Source organism: Leptodactylus fuscus, chromosome 2 (assembly GCF_031893055.1).
Source record: "Leptodactylus fuscus isolate aLepFus1 chromosome 2, aLepFus1.hap2, whole genome shotgun sequence".
Taxonomy (NCBI): Eukaryota; Metazoa; Chordata; class Amphibia; order Anura; family Leptodactylidae; genus Leptodactylus; species Leptodactylus fuscus.
In genome coordinates this window covers 195827277-195846263 of record NC_134266.1, presented here as the reverse complement: position 1 = coordinate 195846263, position 18987 = coordinate 195827277, and positions in this window count along the sequence as shown.

Below are 18987 nucleotides of genomic sequence, written 5' to 3'. Positions count from 1 at the left end.
TCTGTATGCCAGTTAGTATAAATTGTGGGTGCACGTAACCCCAATATATTCTTTGAATTCCAGTCAGACACTTGGCACTATATGGCAGTAGCAAGAATGAAGGGTATTTGTATTCCAATAGTATTCTTTGAATTCCAGTCAGACAATGGCACTGTATACCAGTAGTAAAAATTGTGGGTGCACGTAACCCCATATATTCTTTGAATTCCCAGTCAGACACTGGCACTATATGGCAGTAGCAAGAATATGAGGGTATTTGTATTCCCAATATATTCTTTGAATTCCCAGTCAGACAATGGCACTGTATACCAGTAGTAAAAATTGTGGGTGCACGTAACCCCAATATATTCTTTGAATTCCCAGTCAGACACTGGCACTATATGGCAGTAGCAAGAAATGAGGGTATTTGTATTCCCAATATATTCTTTGAATTCCCAGTCAGACAATGGGCACTGTATACCAGTAGTAAAAATTGTGGTGGTGCACGTAACCCCAATATATTCTTTGAATTCCCAGTCAGACACTGGCACTATATGGCAGTAGCAAGAAATGAGGGTATTTGATAACCCCAATATATTCTTTGAATTCCCAGTCAGACAATGGCACTGTATACCATAGTAAAAATTGTGGGTGCACGTAACCCCAATATAGTTCTTTGAATACCAGTCAGAACTGCACTATATGGCAGTAGCAAGAAATGAGGGGGTATTTGTAATCCCAATATATTCTTTGAATTCCCAGTCAGACACTGGCACTATATGCAGTAGCAAGAAATGAGGGTATTTGTATTCCCAATATATTCTTTGAATTCCCAGTCAGACAATGGCACTGTATACCAGTAGTAAAAATTGTGGGTGCACGTAACCCCAATATATTCTTTGAATTCCCAGTCAGACACTGGCACTATATGGCAGTAGCAAGAAATGAGGGTATTTATAACCCCAATATATTCTTTGAATTCCCAGTCAGACAATGGCACTGTATACCAGTAGTAAAAATTGTGGTGCACGTAACCCCAATATATTCTTTGAATTCCCAGTCAGACACTGGCACTATATGGCAGTAGCAAGAAATGAGGGTATTTGTATTCCCAATATATTCTTTGAATTCCCAGTCAGACAATGGCACTGTATACCAGTAGTAAAAATTGTGGGTGTCACGTAACCCCAATATATTCTTTGAATTCCCAGTCAGACACTGGCACTATATGGCAGTAGCAAGAAATGAGGTATTGTATTCCCAATATATTCTTTGAATTCCCAGTCAGACAATGGCACTGATAGACCAGTAGTAAAAATTGTGGTGCTACGTAACCCCAATATATTCTTTGAATTCCCAGTCAGACACTGGCACTATATGGCAGTAGCAAGAAATGAGGGTATTTATAACCCCAATATATTCTTTGAATTCCCAGTCAGACAATGGCACTGTATACCAGTAGTAAAAATTGTGGTGCACGTTAACCCCAATATATTCTTTGAATTACCAGTCAGAAACTGGCACTATATGGCAGTAGCAAGAAATGAGGTATTTGTATCCCAATATATTCTTTGAATTCCCAGTCAGACACTGGCACTATATGGCAGTAGCAAGAAATGAGGGTATTTGTATTCCAATATATTCTTTGAATTCCCAGTCAGACAATGGCACTGTATACCAGTAGTAAAAATTGTGGTGCACGTAACCCCAATATATTCTTTGAATTACCAGTCAGACACTGGCACTATATGGCAGTAGCAAGAAATGAGGGTATTTTATAACCCCAATATATTCTTTGAATTCCCAGTCAGACAATGGCACTGTATACCAGTAGTAAAAATTGTGGGTGCACGTAACCCCAATATATTCTTTGAATTCCAGTCAGACACTGGCACTATATGGCAGTAGCAAGAAATGAGGGTATTTGTATTCCCAATATATTCTTTGAATTCCAGTCAGACAATGGCACTGTATACCAGTAGTAAAAATTGTGGGTGCACGTAACCCCAATATATTCTTTGAATTCCCAGTCAGACACTGGCACTATATGGCAGTAGCAAGAAATGAGGGTATTTGTATTCCCAATATATTCTTTGAATTCCCAGTCAGACAATGGCACTGTAGTACCAGTAGTAAAAATTGTGGTGTGCACGTAACCCCAATATATTCTTTGAATTCCCAGTCAGACACTGGCACTATATGGCAGTAGCAAGAAATGAGGGTATTTGTATTCCCAATATATTCTTTGAATTCCCCAGTCAATGGCACTGTATACCAGTAGTAAAAATTGTGGGTGCACGTAACCCCAATATATTCTTTTAATTCCCAGTCAGACACTGGCACTATATGGCAGTTAGCAAGAAATGAGGGTATTTGTATTCCCCAATATATTCTTTGAATTCCCAGTCAGACAATGGCACTGTATACCAGTAGTAAAAATTGTGGGTGCACGTAACCCCAATATATTCTTTGAATCCCAGTCAGACACTGGCACTATATGGCAGTAGCAAGAAATGAGGGTATTTGTATTCCCAATATATTCTTTGAATTTCCCAGTCAGACAATGGCACTGTATACCAGTAGTAAAAAATTGTGGGTGCACGTAACCCAATATATTCTTTTGAATTCCCAGTCAGACACTGGCACTATATGGCAGTAGCAAGAATGAGGGTATTTGTATTCCCAATATATTCTTTGAATTCCAGTCAGACAATGGCACTGTATACCAGTAGTAAAAATTGTGGGTGCACGTAACCCCAATATATTCTTTGAATTCCCAGTCAGACACTGCACTATATGGCAGTAGCAAGAAATGAGGGTATTTGTATTCCCAATATATTCTTTGAATTCCCAGTCAGACAATGGCACTGTATACCAGTAGTAAAAATTGTGGGTGCACGTAACCCCAATATATTCTTTGAATTCCCAGTCAGACACTGGCACTATATGGCAGTAGCAAGAAATGAGGGTATTTATAACCCCAATATATTCTTTGAATTCCCAGTCAGACAATGGCACTGTATACCAGTAGTAAAAATTGTGGGTGCACGTAACCCCAATATATTCTTTGAATTACCAGTCAGAAACTGGCACTATATGCAGTAGCAAGAAATGAGGGTATTTGTATTCCCAATATATTCTTTGAATTCCCAGTCAGACACTGGCACTATATGGCAGTAGCAAGAAATGAGGGTATTTGTATTCCCAATATATTCTTTGAATTCCCAGTCAGACAATGGCACTGTATACCAGTAGTAAAAATTGTGGGTGCACGTAACCCCAATATATTCTTTGAATTACCAGTCAGAAACTGGCACTATATGGCAGTAGCAAGAAATGAGGGTATTTATAACCCCAATATATTCTTTGAATTCCCAGTCAGACAATGGCACTGTATACCAGTAGTAAAAATTGTGGGTGCACGTAACCCCAATATATTCTTTGAATTCCAGTCAGACACTGGCACTATATGGCAGTAGCAAGAAAATGAGGGTATTTATAACCCAATATATTCTTTGAATTCCCAGTCAGACAATGGCACTGTATACCAGTAGTAAAAATTGTGGGTGCACGTAACCCCAATATATTCTTTGAATTCCCAGTCAGACACTGGCACTATATGGCAGTAGCAAGAAATGAGGGTATTTGTATTCCCAATATATTCTTTGAATTCCCAGTCAGACAATGGCACTGTATACCAGTAGTAAAAATTGTGGGTGCACGTAACCCCAATATATTCTTTGAATTCCCAGTCAGACACTGGCACTATATGGCAGTAGCAAGAAATGAGGGTATTTGTATTCCCAATATATTCTTTGAATTCCCAGTCAGACAATGGCACTGTATACCAGTAGTAAAAATTGTGGGTGCACGTAACCCCAATATATTCTTTGAATTCCCCAGTCAGACACTGGCACTATATGGCAGTAGCAAGAAATGAGGGTATTTATAACCCCAATATATTCTTTGAATTCCCAGTCAGACAATGGCACTGTATACCAGTAGTAAAAATTGTGGGTGCACGTAACCCCAATATATTCTTTGAATTACAGTCAGAAACTGGCACTATATGGCAGTAGCAAGAAATGAGGTATTTGTATTCCCAATATATTCTTTGAATTCCCAGTCAGACAATGGCACTGTATACCAGTAGTAAAAATTGTGGGTGCACGTAACCCCAATATATTCTTTGAATTACCAGTCAGAAACTGGCACTATATGCAGTAGCAAGAAATGAGGGTATTTATAACCCCCAATATATTCTTTGAATTCCCAGTCAGACAATGGCACTGTATACCAGTAGTAAAAATTGTGGGTGCACGTAACCCCAATATATTCTTTGAATTCCCAGTCAGACACTGGCACTATATGGCAGTAGCAAGAAATGAGGGTATTTATAACCCCAATATATTCTTTGAATTCCCAGTCAGACAATGGCACTGTATACCAGTAGTAAAAATTGTGGTGCATGTAACCCCAATATATTCTTTGAATTCCCAGTCACAGACACTGGCACTATATGGCAGTAGCAAGAAATGAGGGTATTTGTATTCCCAATATATTCTTTGAATTCCCAGTCAGACAATGGCACTGTATACCAGTAGTAAAAATTGTGGGTGCACGTAACCCCAATATATTCTTTGAATTCCCAGTCAGACACTGGCACTATATGGCAGTAGCAAGAAATGAGGGTATTTGTATTCCCAATATATTCTTTGAATTCCCAGTCAGACAATGGCACTGTATACCAGTAGTAAAAATTGTGGGTGCACGTAACCCCAATATATTCTTTTGAATTCCCAGTCAGACACTGGCACTATATGGCAGTAGCAAGAAATGAGGGTATTTGTATTCCCAATATATTCTTTGAATTCCCAGTCAGACAATGGCACTGTATACCAGTAGTAAAAATTGTGGGTGCACGTAACCCCAATATATTCTTTGAATTCCAGTCAGACACTGGCACTATATGGCAGTAGCAAGAAATGAGGGTATTTGTATTCCCAATATATTCTTTGAATTCCCAGTCAGACAATGCACTGTATACCAGTAGTAAAAATTGTGGGTGCACGTAACCCCAATATATTCTTTGAATTCCCAGTCAGACACTGGCACTATATGGCAGTAGCAAGAAATGAGGGTATTTGTATTCCCAATATATTCTTTGAATTCCCAGTCAGACAATGGCACTGTATACCAGTAGTAAAAATTGTGGGTGCACGTAACCCCAATATATTCTTTGAATTCCCAGTCAGACACTGGCACTATATGGCAGTAGCAAGAAATGAGGGTATTTGTATTCCCAATATATTCTTTGAATTCCCAGTCAGACAATGGCACTGTATACCAGTAGTAAAAATTGTGGGTGCACGTAACCCCAATATATTCTTTGAATTCCCAGTCAGACACTGGCACTATATGGCAGTAGCAAGAAATGAGGGTATTTGTATTCCCAATATATTCTTTGAATTCCCAGTCAGACAATGGCACTGTATACCAGTAGTAAAAATTGTGGGTGCACTGTAACCCCAATATATTCTTTGAATTCCCAGTCAGACACTGGCACTATATGGCAGTAGCAAGAAATGAGGGTATTTGTATTCCCAATATATTCTTTGAATTCCCAGTCAGACAATGCACTGTATACCAGTAGTAAAAATTGTGGGTGCACGTAACCCCAATATATTCTTTGAATTCCCAGTCAGACACTGGCACTATATGGCAGTAGCAAGAAATGAGGGTATTTGTATTCCCAATATATTCTTTGAATTCCCAGTCAGACAATGGCACTGTATACCAGTAGTAAAAATTGTGGTGTGCACGTAACCCCAATATATTCTTTGAATTCCCAGTCAGACACTGGCACTATATGGCAGTAGCAAGAAATGAGGGTATTTGTATTCCAATATATTCTTTGAATTCCCAGTCAGACAATGGCACTGTATACCAGTAGTAAAAATTGTGGGTGCACGTAACCCCAATATATTCTTTGAATTCCCAGTCAGACACTGGCACTATATGGCAGTAGCAAGAAATGAGGGTATTTTATAACCCAATATATTCTTTGAATTCCCAGTCAGACAATGGCACTGTATACCAGTAGTAAAAATTGTGGGTGCACGTAACCCCAATATATTCTTTGAATTACCAAGTCAGAAACTGGCACTATATGGCAGTAGCAAGAAATGAGGGTATTTGTATTCCCAATATATTCTTTGAATTCCCAGTCAGACAATGGCACTGTATACCAGTAGTAAAAATTGTGGTGCACGTAACCCCAATATATTCTTTGAATTCCCAGTCAGACACTGGCACTATATGGCAGTAGCAAGAAATGAGGTATTTATAACCCCAATATATTCTTTGAATTCCCAGTCAGACAATGGCACTGTATACCAGTAGTAAAAATTGGTGGGTGCACATAACCCCAATATATTCTTTGAATTACCAGTCAGAAACTGGCACTATATGGCAGTAGCAAGAAATGAGGGTATTTGTATTCCCAATATATTCTTTGAATTCCCAGTCAGACACTGGCACTATATGGCAGTAGCAAGAAATGAGGGTATTTGTATTCCCAATATATTCTTTGAATTCCCAGTCAGACAATGGCACTGTATACCAGTAGTAAAAATTGTGGGTGCACGTAACCCCAATATATTCTTTGAATTACCAGTCAGAAACTGGCACTATATGGCAGTAGCAAGAAATGAGGGTATTTATAACCCCAATATATTCTTTGAATTCCCAGTCAGACAATGGCACTGTATACCAGTAGTAAAAATTGTGGTGCACGTAACCCCAATATATTCTTTGAATTCCCAGTCAGACACTGGCACTATATGGCAGTAGCAAGAAATGAGGGTATTTGTATTCCCAATATATTCTTTGAATTCCCAGTCAGACAATGGCACTGTATACCAGTAGTAAAAATTGTGGGTGCACGTAACCCCAATATATTCTTTGAATTCCCAGTCAGACACTGGCACTATATGGCAGTAGCAAGAAATGAGGGTATTTGTATTCCCAATATATTCTTTGAATTCCCAGTCAGACAATGGCACTGTATACCAGTAGTAAAAATTGTGGGTGCACGTAACCCCAATATATTCTTTGAATTCCCAGTCAGGACACTGGCACTATATGGCAGTAGCAAGAAATGAGGGTATTTGTATTCCCAATATATCTTTGAATTCCCAGTCAGACAATGGCACTGTATACCAGTAGTAAAAATTGTGGGTGCACGTAACCCCAATATATTCTTTGAATTCCCAGTCAGACACTGGCACTATATGGCAGTAGCAAGAAATGAGGGTATTTTGTATTCCCAATATATTCTTTGAATTCCCAGTCAGACAATGGCACTGTATACCAGTAGTAAAAATTGTGGGTGCACGTAACCCCAATATATTCTTTGAATTACCAGTCAGAAACACGGCACTATATGGCAGTAGCAAGAAATGAGGGTATTTATAACCCCAATATATTCTTTGAATTCCCAGTCAGACAATGGCACTGTATACCAGTAGTAAAAATTGTGGGTGCACGTAACCCCAATATATTCTTTGAATTCCCAGTCAGACACTGGCACTATATGGCAGTAGCAAGAAATGAGGGTATTGTATTCCCAATATATTCTTTGAATTCCCAGTCAGACAATGGCACTGTATACCAGTAGTAAAAATTGTGGGTGCACGTAACCCCAATATATTCTTTGAATTCCCAGTCAGACACTGGCACTATATGGCAGTAGCAAGAAATGAGGGTATTTGTATTCCCAATATATTCTTTGAATCCCAGTCAGGACAATGCACTGTATACCAGTAGTAAAAATTGTGGGTGCACGTAACCCCAATATATTCTTTGAATTCCCAGTCAGACACTGGCACTATATGGCAGTAGCAAGAAATGAGGGTATTTGTATTCCCAATATATTCTTTGAATTCCCAGTCAGACAATGGCACTGTATACCAGTAGTAAAAATTGTGGGTGCACGTAACCCCAATATATTCTTTGAATTCCCAGTCAGACACTGGCACTATATGGCAGTAGCAAGAAATGAGGGTATTTGTATTCCCAATATATTCTTTGAATTCCCAGTCAGACAATGGCACTGTATACCAGTAGTAAAAATTGTGGTGCACGTAACCCCAATATATTCTTTGGAATTCCCAGTCAGTACACTGGCACTATATGGCAGTAGCAAGAAATGAGGGTATTTGTATTCCCAATATATTCTTTGAATTCCCAGTCAGACAATGGCACTGTATATCAGTAGTAAAAATTGTGGGTGCATGTAACCCCAATATATTCTTTGAATTCCCAGTCAGACACTGGCACTATATGGCAGTAGAAGAAATGAGGGTATTTGTATTCCCAATATATTCTTTGAATTCCAGTCAGACAATGGCACTGTATACCAGTAGTAAAAATTGTGGGTGCACGTAACCCCAATATATTCTTTGAATTCCCAGTCAGACACTGGCACTATATGGCAGTAGCAAGAAATGAGGGTATTTGTATTCCCAATATATTCTTTGAATTCCCAGTCAGACAATGGCACTGTATGCCAGTAGTAAAAATTGTGGGTGCACGTAACCCCAATATATTCTTTGAATTCCCAGTCAGACACTGGCACTATATGGCAGTAGCAAGAAATGAGGGTATTTATAACCCCCAATATATTCTTTGAATTCCCAGTCAGACAATGGCACTGTATACCAGTAGTAAAAATTGTGGGTGCACGTAACCCCAATATATTCTTTGAATTACCAGTCAGAAACTGGCACTATATGGCAGTAGCAAGAAATGAGGGTAATTTGTATTCCCAATATATTCTTTGAATTCCCAGTCAGACACTGGCACTATATGGCAGTAGCAAGAAATGAGGGTATTTGTATTCCCAATATATTCTTTGAATTCCCAGTCAGACAATGGCACTGTATACCAGTAGTAAAAATTGTGGGTGCACGTAACCCCAATATATTCTTTGAATTCCCAGTCAGACACTGAGCACTATATGGCAGTAGCAAGAAATGAGGGTATTTGTATTCCCAATATATTCTTTGAATTCCCAGTCAGACAATGGCACTGTATACCAGTAGTAAAAAATGTGGTGCACGTAACCCCAATATATTCTTTGAATTACCAGTCAGAAACTGGCACTATATGGCAGTAGCAAGAAATGAGGGGTATTTATAACCCCAATATATTCTTTGAATTCCCAGTCAGACAATGGCACTGTATACCAGTAGTAAAAATTGTGGGTGCACGTAACCCCAATATATTCTTTGAATTCCCAGTCAGACACTGGCACTTATGGCAGTAGCAAGAAATGAGGGTATTTGTATTCCCAATATATTCTTTGAATTCCCAGTCAGACAATGGCACTGTATACCAGTAGTAAAAATTGTGGGTGCACGTAACCCCAATATATTCTTTGAATTCCCAGTCAGACACTGGCACTATATGGCAGTAGCAAGAAATGAGGTATTTGTATTCCCAAGTATATTCTTTGAATTCCCAGTCAGACAATGGCACTGTATACCAGTAGTAAAAATTGTGGGTGCACGTAACCCCAATATATTCTTTGAATTCCCAGTCAGACACTGGCACTATATGGCAGTAGCAAGAAATGAGGGTATTTGTATTCCCAATATATTCTTTGAATTCCAGTCAGACAATGGCACTGTATACCAGTAGTAAAAATTGTGGGTGCACGTAACCCCAATATATTCTTTGAATTCCCAGTCAGACACTGGCACTATATGGCAGTAGCAAGAAATGAGGGTATTTGTATTCCCAATATATTCTTTGAATTCCCAGTCAGACAATGGCACTGTATACCAGTAGTAAAAATTGTGGGTGCACGTAACCCCAATATATTCTTTGAATTCCCAGTCAGACACTGGCACTATATGGCAGTAGCAAGAAATGAGGGTATTTGTATTCCAATATATTCTTTGAATTCCAGTCAGACAATGGCACTGTATACCAGTAGTAAAAATTGTGGGTGCACGTAACCCCAATATATTCTTTGAATTCCCAGTCAGACACTGGCACTATATGGCAGTAGCAAGAAATGAGGGTATTTGTGTATTCCCAGTCAGGACAATGGCACTGTATACCAGTAGTAAAAATTGTGGGTGCACGTAACCCCAATATATTCTTTGAATTCCCAGTCAGACACTGGCACTATATGGCAGTAGCAAGAAATGAGGGTATTTGTATTCCCAATATATTCTTTGAATTCCCAGTCAGACAATGGCACTGTATACCAGTAGTAAAAATTGTGGGTGCACGTAACCCCAATATATTCTTTGAATTCCAGTCAGACACTGGAACTATATGGCAGTAGCAAGAAATGAGGGTATTTGTATTCCCAATATATTCTTTGAATTCCCAGTCAGACAATGGCACTGTATACCAGTAGTAAAAATTGTGGGTGCAACGTAACCCCAATATATTCTTTGAATTCCCAGTCAGACACTGGCACTATATGGCAGTAGCAAGAAATGAGGGTATTTGTATTCCAATATATTCTTTGAATTCCCAGTCAGACAATGGCACTGTATACCAGTAGTAAAAATTGTGGGTGCACGTAACCCCAATATATTCTTTGAATTCCCAGTCAGACACTGGCACTATATGGCAGTAGCAAGAAATGAGGGTATTTGTATTCCCAATATATTCTTTGAATTCCAGTCAGACAATGGCACTGTATACCAGTAGTAAAAATTGTGGTGCACGTAACCCCAATATATTCTTTGAATTCCCAGTCAGACACTGGCACTATATGGCAGTAGCAAGAAATGAGGGTATTTGTATTCCCAATATATTCTTTGAATTCCCAGTCAGACAATGGCACTGTATACCAGTAGTAAAAATTGTGGGTGCACGTAACCCCAATATATTCTTTGAATTCCCAGTCAGACACTGGCACTATATGGCAGTAGCAAGAAATGAGGGTATTTGTATTCCCAATATATTCTTTGAATTCCCAGTCAGACAATGGCACTGTATACCAGTAGTAAAAATTGTGGGTGCACGTAACCCCAATATATTCTTTGAATTCCCAGTCAGACACTGGCACTATATGGCAGTAGCAAGAAATGAGGGTATTTGTATTCCCAATATATTCTTTGAATTCCCAGTCAGACAATGGCACTGTATACCAGTAGTAAAAATTGTGGGTGCACGTAACCCCAATATATTCTTTGAATTCCCAGTCAGACACTGGCACTATATGGCAGTAGCAAGAAATGAGGGTATTTGTATTCCCAGTCAGACAATGGCACTGTATACCAGTAGTAAAAATTGTGGGTGCACGTAACCCCAATATATTCTTTGAATTCCCAGTCAGACACTGGCACTATATGGCAGTAGCAAGAAATGAGGGTATTTGTATTCCCAATATATTCTTTGAATTCCCAGTCAGACAATGGCACTGTATACCAGTAGTAAAAATTGTGGGTGCACGTAACCCCAATATATTCTTTGAATTCCCAGTCAGACACTGGAACTATATGGCAGTAGCAAGAAATGAGGGTATTTGTATTCCCAATATATTCTTTGAATTCCCAGTCAGACAATGGCACTGTATACCAGTAGTAAAAATTGTGGGTGCACGTAACCCCAATATATTCTTTGAATTACCAGTCAGAAACCGGCACTATATGGCAGTAGCAAGAAATGAGGGTATTTATAACCCCAATATATTCTTTGAATTCCCAGTCAGACAATGGCACTGTATACCAGTAGTAAAAATTGTGGGTGCACGTAACCCCAATATATTCTTTGAATTCCCAGTCAGACACTGGCACTATATGGCAGTAGCAAGAAATGAGGGTATTTGTATTCCCAATATATTCTTTGAATTCCCAGTCAGACAATGGCACTGTATACCAGTAGTAAAAATTGTGGGTGCACGTAACCCCAATATATTCTTTGAATTCCCAGTCAGACACTGGCACTATATGGCAGTAGCAAGAAATGAGGGTATTTGTATTCCCAATATATTCTTTGAATTCCCAGTCAGACAATGGCACTGTATACCAGTAGTAAAAATTGTGGGTGCACGTAACCCCAATATATTCTTTGAATTCCCAGTCAGACACTGGCACTATATGGCAGTAGCAAGAAATGAGGGTATTTGTATTCCCAATATATTCTTTGAATTCCCAGTCAGACAATGGCACTGTATACCAGTAGTAAAAATTGTGGGTGCACGTAACCCCAATATATTCTTTGAATTCCCAGTCAGACACTGGCACTATATGGCAGTAGCAAGAAATGAGGGTATTTGTATTCCCAATATATTCTTTGAATTCCCAGTCAGACAATGGCACTGTATACCAGTAGTAAAAATTGTGGGTGCACGTAACCCCAATATATTCTTTGAATTCCCAGTCAGACACTGGCACTATATGGCAGTAGCAAGAAATGAGGGTATTTGTATTCCCAATATATTCTTTGAATTCCCAGTCAGACAATGGCACTGTATACCAGTAGTAAAAATTGTGGGTGCACGTAACCCCAATATATTCTTTGAATTCCCAGTCAGACACTGGCACTATATGGCAGTAGCAAGAAATGAGGGTATTTGTATTCCCAATATATTCTTTGAATTCCCAGTCAGACAATGGCACTGTATACCAGTAGTAAAAATTGTGGGTGCACGTAACCCCAATATATTCTTTGAATTCCCAGTCAGACACTGGCACTATATGGCAGTAGCAAGAAATAAGGGTATTTGTATTCCCAATATATTCTTTGAATTCCCAGTCAGACAATGGCACTGTATACCAGTAGTAAAAATTGTGGGTGCACGTAACCCCAATATATTCTTTGAATTCCCAGTCAGACACTGGCACTATATGGCAGTAGCAAGAAATGAGGGTATTTGTATTCCCAATATATTCTTTGAATTCCCAGTCAGACAATGGCACTGTATGCCAGTAGTAAAAATTGTGGGTGCACGTAACCCCAATATATTCTTTGAATTCCCAGTCAGACACTGGCACTATATGGCAGTAGCAAGAAATGAGGGTATTTATAACCCCAATATATTCTTTGAATTCCCAGTCAGACAGTGGCACTGTATACCAGTAGTAAAAATTGTGGGTGCACGTAACCCCAATATATTCTTTGAATTACCAGTCAGAAACTGGCACTATATGGCAGTAGCAAGAAATGAGGGTATTTGTATTCCCAATATATTCTTTGAATTCCCAGTCAGACACTGGCACTATATGGCAGTAGCAAGAATTGAGGGTATTTGTATTCCCAATATATTCTTTGAATTCCCAGTCAGACAATGGCACTGTATACCAGTAGTAAAAATTGTGGGTGCACGTAACCCCAATATATTCTTTGAATTCCCAGTCAGACACTGGCACTATATGGCAGTAGCAAGAAATGAGGGTATTTATAACCCCAATATATTCTTTGAATTCCCAGTCAGACAATGGCACTGTATACCAGTAGTAAAAATTGTGGGTGCACGTAACCCCAATATATTCTTTGAATTACCAGTCAGAAACTGGCACTATATGGCAGTAGCAAGAAATGAGGGTATTTGTATTCCCAATATATTCTTTGAATTCCCAGTCAGACAATGGCACTGTATACCAGTAGTAAAAATTGTGGGTGCACGTAACCCCAATATATTCTTTGAATTACCAGTCAGAAACTGGCACTATATGGCAGTAGCAAGAAATGAGGGTATTTATAACCCCAATATATTCTTTGAATTCCCAGTCAGACAATGGCACTGTATACCAGTAGTAAAAATTGTGGGTGCACGTAACCCCAATATATTCTTTGAATTCCCAGTCAGACACTGGCACTATATGGCAGTAGCAAGAAATGAGGGTATTTATAACCCCAATATATTCTTTGAATTCCCAGTCAGACAATGGCACTGTATACCAGTAGTAAAAATTGTGGGTGCACGTAACCCCAATATATTCTTTGAATTCCCAGTCAGACACTGGCACTATATGGCAGTAGCAAGAAATGAGGGTATTTGTATTCCCAATATATTCTTTGAATTCCCAGTCAGACAATGGCACTGTATACCAGTAGTAAAAATTGTGGGTGCACGTAACCCCAATATATTCTTTGAATTCCCAGTCAGACACTGGCACTATATGGCAGTAGCAAGAAATGAGGGTATTTGTATTCCCAATATATTCTTTGAATTCCCAGTCAGACAATGGCACTGTATACCAGTAGTAAAAATTGTGGGTGCACGTAACCCCAATATATTCTTTGAATTCCCAGTCAGACACTGGCACTATATGGCAGTAGCAAGAAATGAGGGTATTTGTATTCCCAATATATTCTTTGAATTCCCAGTCAGACAATGGCACTGTATACCAGTAGTAAAAATTGTGGGTGCACGTAACCCCAATATATTCTTTGAATTCCCAGTCAGACACTGGCACTATATTGCAGTAGCAAGAAATGAGGGTATTTGTATTCCCAATATATTCTTTGAATTCCCAGTCAGACAATGGCACTGTATACCAGTAGTAAAAATTGTGGGTGCACGTAACCCCAATATATTCTTTGAATTCCCAGTCAGACACTGGCACTATATGGCAGTAGCAAGAAATGAGGGTATTTGTATTCCCAATATATTCTTTGAATTCCCAGTCAGACAATGGCACTGTATACCAGTAGTAAAAATTGTGGGTGCACGTAACCCCAATATATTCTTTGAATTCCCAGTCAGACACTGGCACTATATGGCAGTAGCAAGAAATGAGGGTATTTGTATTCCCAATATATTCTTTGAATTCCCAGTCAGACAATGGCACTATATGGCAGTAGTAAAAATTGTGGGTGTATATAGCCCCAATTCTATTGCTAGGGGACTTGCAGGGTATTTCTGGGGTGAAGGTGGGGGGGCACACCGTTGGAACGGGTATCGGGGTATATATCGGGTATACGGGAATACACTGACAGTGTATTCCATTCAGGATCCTGGGAAAGCTGGGTTGCGGCGATTGAGCCCGTCAGTGCCACGTTACACTGACAAGCTTCTCCCTGGAATTTAGCTCTTATAAGAGCTGTTGGTTGTCTTCTCCTTCCTATCCTAGCCTGTCCCTGCCTACCCAGAATCTAACCCCTAGCTAACTGGACGGAAACCTCCGTCCCCGGTGAATTGCAAGCTCAGAATGACGCGAAGCTGGGCGTCGCTGTTCTTTTAAATTAGAGGTCACATGTTTTCGGCAGCCAATGGGTTTTGCCTACTTTTTTCAACGTCACCGGTGTCGTAGTTCCTGTCCCACCTACCCTGCGCTGTTATTGGAGCAAAAAAGGCGCCAGGGAAGGTGGGAGGGGAATCGAGTAATGGCGCACTTTACCACGCGGTGTTCGATTCGATTCGAACATGCCGAACAGCCTAATATCCGATCGAACATGAGTTCGATAGAACACTGTTCGCTCATCTCTAGTTAAGTTCTATCATTGCCTCGTGTGTAAAGGTACTGTCAGTGACCTGAAAGGTGAGAAGAAAAGAAATTCAATAAGTAGAGAGGGATATTTTAGTACAATATATTGCAAAGTCTTCACTACAACTCATATATAAAAAGTTTTTAATTGGAATTCTTTGTACTTTTTACCTAAAGCTTTATTTCATCAGGCTTCTACCCTTTCCAGTAAGTTATATATACTTGCCAAGATCTTACATCATGTACTGGACATCTCTCTTTTGCTTTTCTCCCCTAGTTTTTTTTTTATATGTTTCTTAAATTTATCAAAAATAGTGAACATTTGGTTGAATTGCTCAGGTTTGTTAATATATTTCCCCTCCTTGTGCCATCTCGTTACAGCTTATATTTAATGTATATTATTCATGCTGTATTAAGCACTAAGACTGGCAGAGGTTTGGAGTAAGTTTGGGCATCTAATTACTTCCTGTTATGAACTTGTCTCAAAAAAGCAATTCCCCAAAAATTCAGAAGCTAGTTGATAACACAGAGCAGTAGAACAAGCTAAGTAAATCTCACACTGTGCTGAGAAATAGGTCTAGGGTTATCTAGATGTCTTCACCATAGCTCACCGTAAGGCTGGATGAATTTGGCAGCATTTGGGACCCAAGTTATCGCCTCAGAAGTTAGTGTAAGAAATAGATGCACTACAAACTGAAAACTAAACTATATAATTACTGAAATGTATTACTAAAAGCATACTAATAACATATTCATTTACTATAGATGCTAGTTGAAAAAGGTCCATGTTGGACTGAAATGGACATGTTACATAAATACTAATGCTACCGTTCTACAGAATTTTAATATATGCTATTAATGAGATATAATAAAGATTGACAATGGATTCTTCTATTTTTCTAGTAAGGCCGCAGCCGCGGCGCAGCGTCAGGCGGAGGCCGCCATGACAGGGGCCTTAGGAACGAGGCCATTGTCAAGGGGCGGAGCTTCCAGGGCACGAGTCGTCAGGGGAGATTATTTAACTCCCGGCGATCCCTCCCCGCAGTCATTACGTCGCGGGTAGGAATCGAGATAGGATGGCACCCGACAGCCTCCTATCATGGTGGTCCTGGACGAGCTCCTGGGGCAGCTCTGAGCTGCCGCCGGCAACACTGATGCAGCATGGCTGATGCAGCAGGTGAGGGCTTTGGTGGCCGCGGTCCCGGTGGCCTCCCAGCAGCCGGGGCCTGTCCCTGATCCGCCCCTGCCCCCTGTTGCGGATGTGCTTCCTCCCCCACCTCCGGCGAGTGCTTCTCCTGCCCGCCAGCAGCGGCGGGCTAGGCCGGCGGAGAGATTGAGCCCTGAGCTTCAGCCCCGTTCTAGGCTATGCATTAGGAGCCCCTCTGGGGGCCCTCAGGGCCAGCGAGCGCGCCCCACTGCCCAGGGCAGCCGCCCCCCGGTGTGGGAGGCATCCTTCCACGTGGGCCGGAACAACGGTTGCTAGGGGGTGGAGTCATCGGTCCGTGCGGCCCCTCCCCCTTGCACTATCTTCAGCTTCTCCTTCCTCCGATGTAGTGCCGGGGACCCCACCTGGCGATGCTCCGGTCGAGTGGGGTCCCTTATCAACGTCCTGCTTCCCCTGCTTCTGTGCCCGGTCCTGCACGCCGACTGCATAGTGTTGTCGGGCATAGTTCGCCGTCTGAGAGTCGTCAGGCTGCTTCCGGCGGATGGTCTCCGAGCCAATCCTCTGCTGATTTATTCCACACTCCCTGGCGCGACTGTCCGTCTTGCTCCGCTGGGGCCCGCCCTGCTTCACCATCGTTGGACCCCGTGATGGTGATTGATGAGGTTCGTCCCGTTCCTCTGCAGCTGGATTCCGGACTGGCGGCTGGCAGAAACACACATCCTGCTGAGATGAAGTCACTAAAGGAAACCTTGCCTTCAAAGGCATGTTCTGAAGCTGCGACTGAGCCAAATGTAAACACAGAGTCCTTTGGAACTGAACAAAATTCACCAGCAGTGTTTTTAGCCCTTAGGGTGATTTGAGCTCCGCTTACACAAAATACCCACCTTTTCACATGATGAAGGTTTTATGGAGATGTGGAATAGAGTGCTAAGTGATTGCTCTATAAAGCTTATGGAGCTCATAGTGGAATTTGAGGATAAAAAATTGAAAAAAATCCGGGAAGACATTTCTAATATACAAACTAAAATAGATGAAACCAAAACCAAAGATAAGATCAAAGATTGGGACGCGATTATTGATAATAAGTTGGAAAAGATCGAGGAAAAAATCATGTCTATCAAAAAGAAAAAATTTGATAGAGATACCAACGATTATTTAAATGGCTATGTTTATAAGAAACGCCTTACTACTTCATCTCCAGTCCCAAGATCCATATTAAGAAAAGGTGCACGATCTGCCAACAAAAGAAATGTTTCTTTTGAGACTTGGAAAAGCGATGAATCTTCCATTTTTTCCAATAGAAGATACAGTTTATCTTCGGATTCCACAGAAAGTTCATCTAGTCTCCACCGTAAGAAAAATAATGATTCCTCTTTAAAAAACGGAGAGCGAGAAGAGGACAGGGGAAGAGGAGGAAATTTAGGAACACGGAAAAGAGCACGTTACACGACAAGATCAAGAATGTGGAAAAATCAGGAATAAATACAACCAACAGTGTGGTGAATTTATCGACAGCAGAACTTACGGACTCTCAACTGAGACTCTTGGATAAGGGTCTCAATTTTGTCCCAAAACAACATTTCAAAGTTTTCAACACTATTTTGGACACTAATAAATTCATCAGATCGCTAGCGGTTAAAAAACACTTTTTTCAGGAGAATGGTGAATGCACTAATAAAGGTTTAGACAGCAGTCCGACTGTTATTATGAATAGAAGTATGTTACCTTTGAATGCAAGTTTCCGTGAGCAGGTTACAGTACAAAGTTTAATAGATTTAGATTATAGTAATCAGGATGTAAATAAAATTGTAGAAATGCAGCCAGTTAAACGTCATAACCCCAATTTCTATCCGTTTAAGGCTAGAAGCCCGAGTTTTAATTTATTTCAACAAAAAATGGAAGAAGATCTAGTGAAATTAGAACAGAAAGTGAAGAGAAAAGAAATTAATCAATCCAAAAAGAAAAATAATTTGACATATAGAGAAAGAAAAGCATTTAAAGAACTTAAGGAAACCAAAAACATTATAATAAAGAAAGCGGATAAGGGGGGAAAGACGGTAATACTGGATAGAGCAGAATATATTGAAAGTTGTTTGCAAATACTAAATGATGAAAAAACTTACAAAAAATTATCATTTAATCCTACCATAGAATTTGGACAAACCCTGAAGGAGATCATCTTTGAGGGGGTTGCCCTTGGTATTTTTTCCAATCTAGAAGCTGAGTATTTAGTTAATAAAACACCGAGCGTGCCCACGCTTTACGGGTTACCCAAATTACATAAGCATATAAAACCTGTACCATTACGACCTATTGTATCAGGTAAAAATTCAATACATGAACGTCTAGCCTCATGGTTAGACAGTGTCCTTCAACCTCTGGTAT